Genomic DNA, 7,414 nt, shown 5'->3' on the forward strand with positions numbered 1-7,414 from the left:
CGGCGACGTGGAGGGGTCGGAGGCGGCGGGATTGGCTCCGACAGCCTGCCCCCCGCCGCTCGCCGGCTCGTCCCAAGCCCGAGCCGCCGGCCCCTGCAGACCTGCGCTCACAAAGGCCGCCGACAGAGCCGTCACGCCGAAGAAAGCCCGAGTTCATGTGACCAGCGCCGTGCAGTCCGGCTTCCAGGGACGCGGGCTGTGGTTCCCGGGGTAGCCAGGGGTGGGTGCTTTGTGAAACGCCCGAGCGCGGCTCCGACCTGGGAGGGCAGCGGGCGCGGACCCGAGGGCTCTGGCGGCGCGGCGGCCCGCGGGGGAAACTGAGGCCCAGAGGGAAGTCGCTCCTTTACCCCCGGAGGCAGTGTCCGGCCCGGGGCCCCGAAAGGAGCCCCGAAAGGAGCCGAGCTTGCGTGGCCACCCCCTCCCCGGGCAGGTTCACTCACACACTTATTTATGGGCGGCCCGCTGGGGTCACCAACGGGAACGGAAAGGAAAAAAAGAAGGCGAGCGAAGGCCGGCTTCCTGGTTGCCAGGATGGACACCCAACTGGACTAACTGGGGGGGGGGGCATGGGTTTGTTCACCCCCACCCCCCAGCCCAGGGCGGGGTGAGGGTGGGGCCGTGTGGGAAGGCCAGAGCCCTGCTCGGGTCTCGCTTTAGCAAGGTGAAAATCAGGCCCGGGCCAGCGAAGGCTCTCCCGCCGCCACCCCGGGTCAGAATTCCCACCGGGCTGGCCGCGTTTCCTGCCACCCTCGCCGCGCACGGAGCGTGCGTCTGCTTTACAGTTGAAGGGGAGCGACACAAGTCAGTCCGTGCCCTGTTGCCACCTGCCGTCCCAGCGTCCTGGGTCTCGGAGAGCTCAGCTTGATCCCAGGCACGAGTGCTGTATTCATTTTAGCTACTATATAGTATTTCATTGAGTACATGAACTCATTTTCTCCCCTCCACCCGCCACGAAAACAAGACTGCCCCAGGAAGCCCTGCAGAGGCCTCACTAGGCATTGGGCGGGGCTCTCCCTACCGGAGTGCTGGGTGACATGTGTCCCCCCCCCCGCCGCCGGATGGCCACCAGGGCCAGGGGGCCAGGTGACTCCTGCCCAAACAGGTCACTTCCTTACCCGCACTCACCAGTAGCCCACTTAGACCCGTGTGGAAAGGCAGGGCATTACTTTGTATCTACATTTGTGTTTTCCTGATTATTCAGAAAATTGAACTTCCTTTCATGTTGATTGGAGTTTGGTTTCTTCCTCCTGAGTTTCTGCTTCTTCACCTTTGCCAGTGTTTCTGTTTTCCTTCCGGGCTTGTAGGTGTTTTAAAGGAACATAATCTGGCCACCGATTTTATATACAGACTACATTACATAAAATGTACTACATATATGTCACATGATATATACATAACCTAAATATGCACTTATTACATAAACAGTGAGAGGATTGACCTTAAATGTATCCTTTTACTAGTAGTTTTTAACTGTTCAGTGGTACTTTTTTCTCTTTTGCCCTGCTGTAAGAGTATTTTTTAGTAATTCTATTTTTCACCATTCTCTTATTTGTTATACCTCATTTTGTGTCACCACCCTAAGTAATATACAGCTTTCATTATTAATTAAACACTACCATTCTGTCTTAGTACAGGTTATTCATTATCAGTATATATATTGATGTTATAAGCTGCAAAATATTGTTGGTCGTGCACAAGCAAATCTCTCCCTTGTGTTAATTTTTCATGGGGAGGGTTGCAAAAAAAAATTATATTTGAATTTCTTCTCAGGGTTTGTGCTTTTTCTGACTTGTTTTCTTCCGTATCCCAACCACTTGAGGGTATTCCTTAACACTTTTCTTCTAAGCTGTTTACCATTTAGTTTTTTCAGAGTCATGTTTTTTTTTTTTTTTAAGATTTATTTATTTATGCATACTGAACTGGAGTACAGTCCAGAGGTGCAGGAGGTGAGAGGCTTCACCAGAGACAGAGTGTGGAGCAGAATAGGCAGATCGACCAACTACACTGCAGAGGGGAGCAGTGGATGGGTCAGGAGAGGTCACCCCGGGGTGGGGATGGAACGTGCACTGAAGCAGTTGGGTCTTGCTTGCACAGTGCTGCCTCCTATCCCGTTCGTTGTGCCGCCAGGGAGTGTCCCAGAGTTAGGTTTTTAATCCAGGTTTGGCGGGGGGGGGGGGATTTTTTTTTTCTTTTAACCTTTTAGTATATATTGCACCTTCCTGAGAGATGACCTATGGCATAATGTCCACCCATCAACACATACAAGTCAAATTTCTAGAATCACCATTCCTTGACCAAGGCTTAGAATATTTTTATCACTCCAGAGGGAAGTCTGCAATCACCAGGCGTCACTGCCCATTTGCCCCCAACCACCCCCACTCAGCCTAATGTCTCACAGATGTGCTGGTTCTGGACACTTCAGTACCTGGGGCCAGGTACTATGTGGTCACTTGCTACTGACTCTTTGATTTAGGGTGATGTTTGGCAGGCTGATCTCTGCTTGAACATGAATTGGCATATCATTCCTTTTTGCTTCACGAGAATATTTCATTGTATGGTTGGATGCAATTTTATAGCTTAGCGCCTCGGTGATGGACATTTCAACTCTTTGGCTATTATGAAAAATGCTGCTGTGAACTTTCATGTACAAGTCTTGGGGTAGCTGGACATATCTTCCTTCCTCATGGGTGTGTGTTAGGAGTGCAGTTGGTGAGCCCAATGTCCAATAGTTTGAGTTCCTAGACTGTGTTCTGAAGCTGCAGTAGCCCTTTCCATTCCCACCAGCAGTGTGAGACACCCCAATTTCTCCACGTTCTCACTAGCACTTACTGTTGACTTAGAACAGAACTCTATGGTGTGAAGTGGTGTCTCATTGTGGTTTGGTTTACATTTCTTCAATGGCAAATGGTATTGAGCATCTTTTCCAGGTGAATCTGGAGACAATGTTGATGCAGAAGCCTGGGCTATTGACATTTTTAAAAAATTGTGGCCAAATACACATGAGATTTACCATAGTGATCACTTTAAAGTGTCCACTTCAGTACGTTGCCTTGACATTAGTTGTGCAACCAATTTCCAGAACTCTACATCTTGCAAAACTAAAACTGCATACCAGCTAAACATCTCCCCACTTCCTCTCCGGGCTCCCACACCCACATTCTACTACGTATTGCTCTGAATTTGACGCTCCTAGTAGGTGTCAATAGATCCCGCTTAGTAGGTGGGATCATGCCGTCCTCGTCTTTGTGACAGACTTCTCTCCCGAGAGTGATCCACGTTGGAACGTGTGCCAGACTTGCTGTCTTTTCAGGACTGATGTGTGTTCCACATGGCGTGCGTCTGGCTGGCCTACCACTGTCCAGTCGGGGCACCCGGGTGGCTCCCACGATTGGCTGTTGTTTCTAAAGAATGTGGATGCGTGTGAATCTCCTGCAGACCCTGCTATCAGTTCTTTTGGACATATCCTCAGAGTAGAACTGCTGCACTGTTATATATATTAGTTCTGTTTTTCGTTTTTTTGGGGGGAACTACCACAGGATTTCCCATCACAGCTGCACCATTTAACATCCCCACAGAAAAACTGGAAACAAGGGCTCCAATTTCTCCACATCCCCCACCACCACCACCCCTGTTGTTTCCTGGGCTTTATCCATTCGCTTGTTTTGACAATAGCCATTATGCTAAGCATCTTTTTGTGTAATTATGGCTATTGGTAGATCTTTAGAGAAGTGTCTATTGAAGTCCTTGGCTTGTTTTAAAAATCAGGTTAGTTTTTGTATCGTTTTCTTTGTGATTTTAAGGTTGAATCATAGCTGTTCTCTAGACATTCTAGACACAGCCTTCCAGGAATGCCTACTGCACAAACATTTCCAGCCCATGGGCTGGATTCTAATTTATGAGGACGCCCTTGGATGTGCGAACGTTCTTAATGGTGAGGCTATCCAGTTTACCTGTTTTTCTCTTTTGTTTCCCTACGCTTTTGGTGTCCTCTCTAAGAAACCATGGCCTTAGTCCAACGTGGCTGCAGTGGCTTTAGGCCCCGCCAAGCTTTGTCCTGAGCATTTCAAACATTCAAGGCCCATTTTGAGTTAATTTTTTATAAGGTGTGAGATGGGACCCACCAGCATTCTTCCCACCTGCATGCCCAGTTGCCTGAGTGCCAGTTACTGAAAAGACAGTTCTTTACTGCATTGAATGGTCTTGGCGCCCATGTCAAAAAATCAGACTCCAAGTGTGAGAATTTAATTCTTCTCTTTTGATCTTTATGTCTATATGCCAGTACTACTCTGTTCTGGTTACTGGAGCTGTGTCCTGAGCCGGGATCTGGAAGTTCTCCAATGTTGCTTTTCTCTTTCAAGATTGTTGGGTTATTTGCATCGTTGAACTTCCAGTGAATTTTAGGATCAGTTTGTCAATGTCTCCATATAGGCCAGCCCGGGTTTTGACTGGACCCAGAAGTAAACTGTTCAGCTGATACCTCTCTAAGAAACACATTAAGGACCTGGGATCATTCTTTTGAGATGAATGGAAGATGAGAAATTTGGTATTGATAACTGTGGACATTTTTTGTGACTAAAATGAAAGACTTTCACCACCAGAACAGTTAATTATTTGAATTACTTGAATCTGTCTTCATTTGTCTTCTAGAATGTAAAAAAAAAAAATGTAAAAATAAAACAGGTTTGACAGATTTGATAGGAATTTACTTCTCAAATTACATATCCATTTGGCATATTTCTACCCTTAAGGTTATCAGCGATATGCCTGACATGTGATATTAAATAAGTATTCTGGAAACAGCTGGAATCTCTTTGTTATAAACTTATTACATAGGAATTGTCCCCAAAATAAACATGGAAAGCAGTGTTAAAAAGGTGAGCAGAGGGCCCTCCCTGGTGGCACAGCGGGTTAAAGCGCAGCACTGAGAAGCTAAAGCCACTGCAGCATGAGTTCGATCCCTGCCTGCCCCAGAGGTGACCACAGGGCGCGGCAGACCTCTCCTGACCTGCCCGCTGCTCCCCTCAGCAGTGTACTTCGTTGATCTGCCTGTTTTGCTCCCCACTCTGATTCTGGTGAAGCCTCTCGCCGCCCCTGAGCCTCTGGCCTGTACCCCAGTTCTGTGTGCACAAATAAATAAATCTAAAAAAAAAAAAAAAAAAGGTGAGCAGAGATTGCATCATAAGCAAGTGGTTATTTCTTCCCAAATTATTTCCTGTATCATCTTACCATCTCTAATTTTACTGGACTGTGATTATAAAAAGTGGTTTGGGTGAAACTGGTTATTTGGAATATGCTGTGATTTGCTCTGTTGCCAACGCTTGGTGAATATTTCCTATATCCTTGAAGAAAACATAAAACTGCAACTGTTTGGTTAATAAAGGTAGTAAACTGTGCTTTCAGATTTTCTCTAGCTAACTGTCCACTGTGTGACTGGCAGACGTATGCGGAGGTCTCCCAGGCTTTCACAGCGGTGCCCTCCCCCGTGTGTCACTTTTGCTTTGCATGTCCGGAGACCTGCTGCCGGGCACATGTCCGTATTTGTCCAGTTATTCACCTAGCACTTGCGTTAAAGCCGCGCGTCCAGCAGGTTTTCTGCTCCACTTTGTTTGGGAAATGTTTGTCTTTTTCTGCCCAGCAAACATAGGGCAGATATGTGTCCTTGGGTGTAGGAGCAGGTCTGTACGCAGCAAGTGACGGGTGCCGTCCTGCCCTGGTCTGAAGATCCAGGCTAAGACCTCACTGAGAACAGAGCTGGAGGTCACCCCCTTTTAAACTTCATGGGGCCAGGAGGAGCTGGACAGTCTGAGAGGCCGTGGGGACATCACGCAGGCGCCACGTAGTCATCGGGTAGGCACTCGCAGGAGCTGCTGATGCCTCAGTCCCTCCCACCTGCAGCCCAGGGAGGAAGGCCGCACTGGCAGATGCCAGCTGCCTTTTCTGGGCGGACAGGAACGTGGAGACAGGTTGTAAGGCAGAGGTGTCTGAGGGTTTAACGGTTCTCAGGGAGGCGGCAGGGCCACTCCTGCCCCTTCTGGACCCCTCCCTCTGATGGTGCGAGTGACACCCCACAGCATCCCAGCCTCTTGTCAAGAAGCACAGGGGTTGCAGGAATAGGCAGTCGCAGGGACTGCCCACGTGCCCACAGGCCACCAGGCCTTGCATGCCCCTGCGAAAGACTTAGGGGCAGGCATTTCTAGCTGCTCCCCCTCCTGGGGTTGACTGTGTCAAAGGGGTTGGGCTGAAACTGAGCACCACGCCACAAAACCTCACAGGCACTTTCCTCGGCGGAGGCCGAGGCCCAGCTGGAACCCAGCCCAAGGGTCCTCCCTGCCTGGCAGGAGCTCAGGGTCCTCCTCACCTGCTTCTGCTGGCCTTGGCCAAAGCAGAAGCTTTGTGAGCGTGAAGGAAGCTGAGAAGACCAAAGAGAAGAAACTTGATGGGCTCTGGGGTAGTCCACATCTTTGCACCCCAAGATGCCAGAGCCACCGATGGGTCCAGCCTGAGCCGGCCCGGGGCCAGGGGGACTCAGGCTTTGAGTCAGGTCAACACTGGAGTTCAGTTAGGGTTCAGACCAGGCAGGAACGAGACTTTCTGATAGAGAAAGGGTGAAACACTGTGGAAATGGGACACGATGTCACTGTGGGGATGAACAGCCAGTAAGAAAAGAAGGGCAACGCCACACATCCTAGGTGCTGGCGAGAAAGCAGCGCGTGATGGGCCGCCCAGTGGGTGTCCTCCACTGGCGGAGAGTGCTTCAGTGTAGTCTTCTGCTCTGATGATGTGTCTTCCAAGTGCAGGATTAGTTTGTGCACATTGTTGTGATTGTAGCTGGGTCGTAGCCAAAGGCCAGGAGTGACTGCAGATTTGGAATTTTCCTGTCCTCTAGCTCCTTCCTCCTACATTTTATGGGATCAATCAAGTTCTTTTAATTCACCTTTGCTCCCTCTGTGGGCACCGGTCTGCTCCTTTACTGTAGCTACCACCGCGCATTTTACAGGCGGCCGACTAGGGGCCGCCTGTCGCCCTGTCCCCGGGCATGACTTGGGCGGCGCGGCCGGCGCGGCGTCTCGGCCGGCGGTGACTCTGGCCGTCGGGAGCCGCAGCGTGTCCATTTCTTCCTTAACACCGTCGCACGGTCGCCCTGCCGTGTTCACGACACCCGTGCGCGAGTCACTTCCTTCCGTCCTGTCCCTCGGGTTCGGGCTCTTCTTCCCAAAGCCTCCCCTCGCCGGCAATGGCCCATGCAGCGTTTCTGGTTTTTGGAAAAAGAATTTTTTCCGCCTCTTCTGTGGTAACTGACCAGGGTATGCAATCGTAACTCAAGTCCCCTCCCTGCGCTGTGGCAGTCACCTTCAGACCCGCCGGCCTTGGTTTCCTTTTTCCTTCCCGCACCTGTCTGAGGGGCTCAGGGCCG

General features: G+C 50.2%; 1 protein-coding gene across 1 annotated transcript in view; it reads right to left on the bottom strand.

Annotated features, from left to right (window-relative positions):
* The window catches only part of ZNF746 (zinc finger protein 746), a 27,680-nt gene that overhangs the window by 3,286 nt on the left and 16,980 nt on the right, over positions 1-7,414 (bottom strand). The gene's annotated exons all lie outside the window — the stretch shown is intronic.

This window comes from Condylura cristata, unplaced genomic scaffold (genome assembly GCF_000260355.1).
Source record: "Condylura cristata isolate star-nosed mole 26May11 unplaced genomic scaffold, ConCri1.0 scaffold00042, whole genome shotgun sequence".
Lineage (NCBI taxonomy): Eukaryota > Metazoa > Chordata > Mammalia > Eulipotyphla > Talpidae > Condylura > Condylura cristata.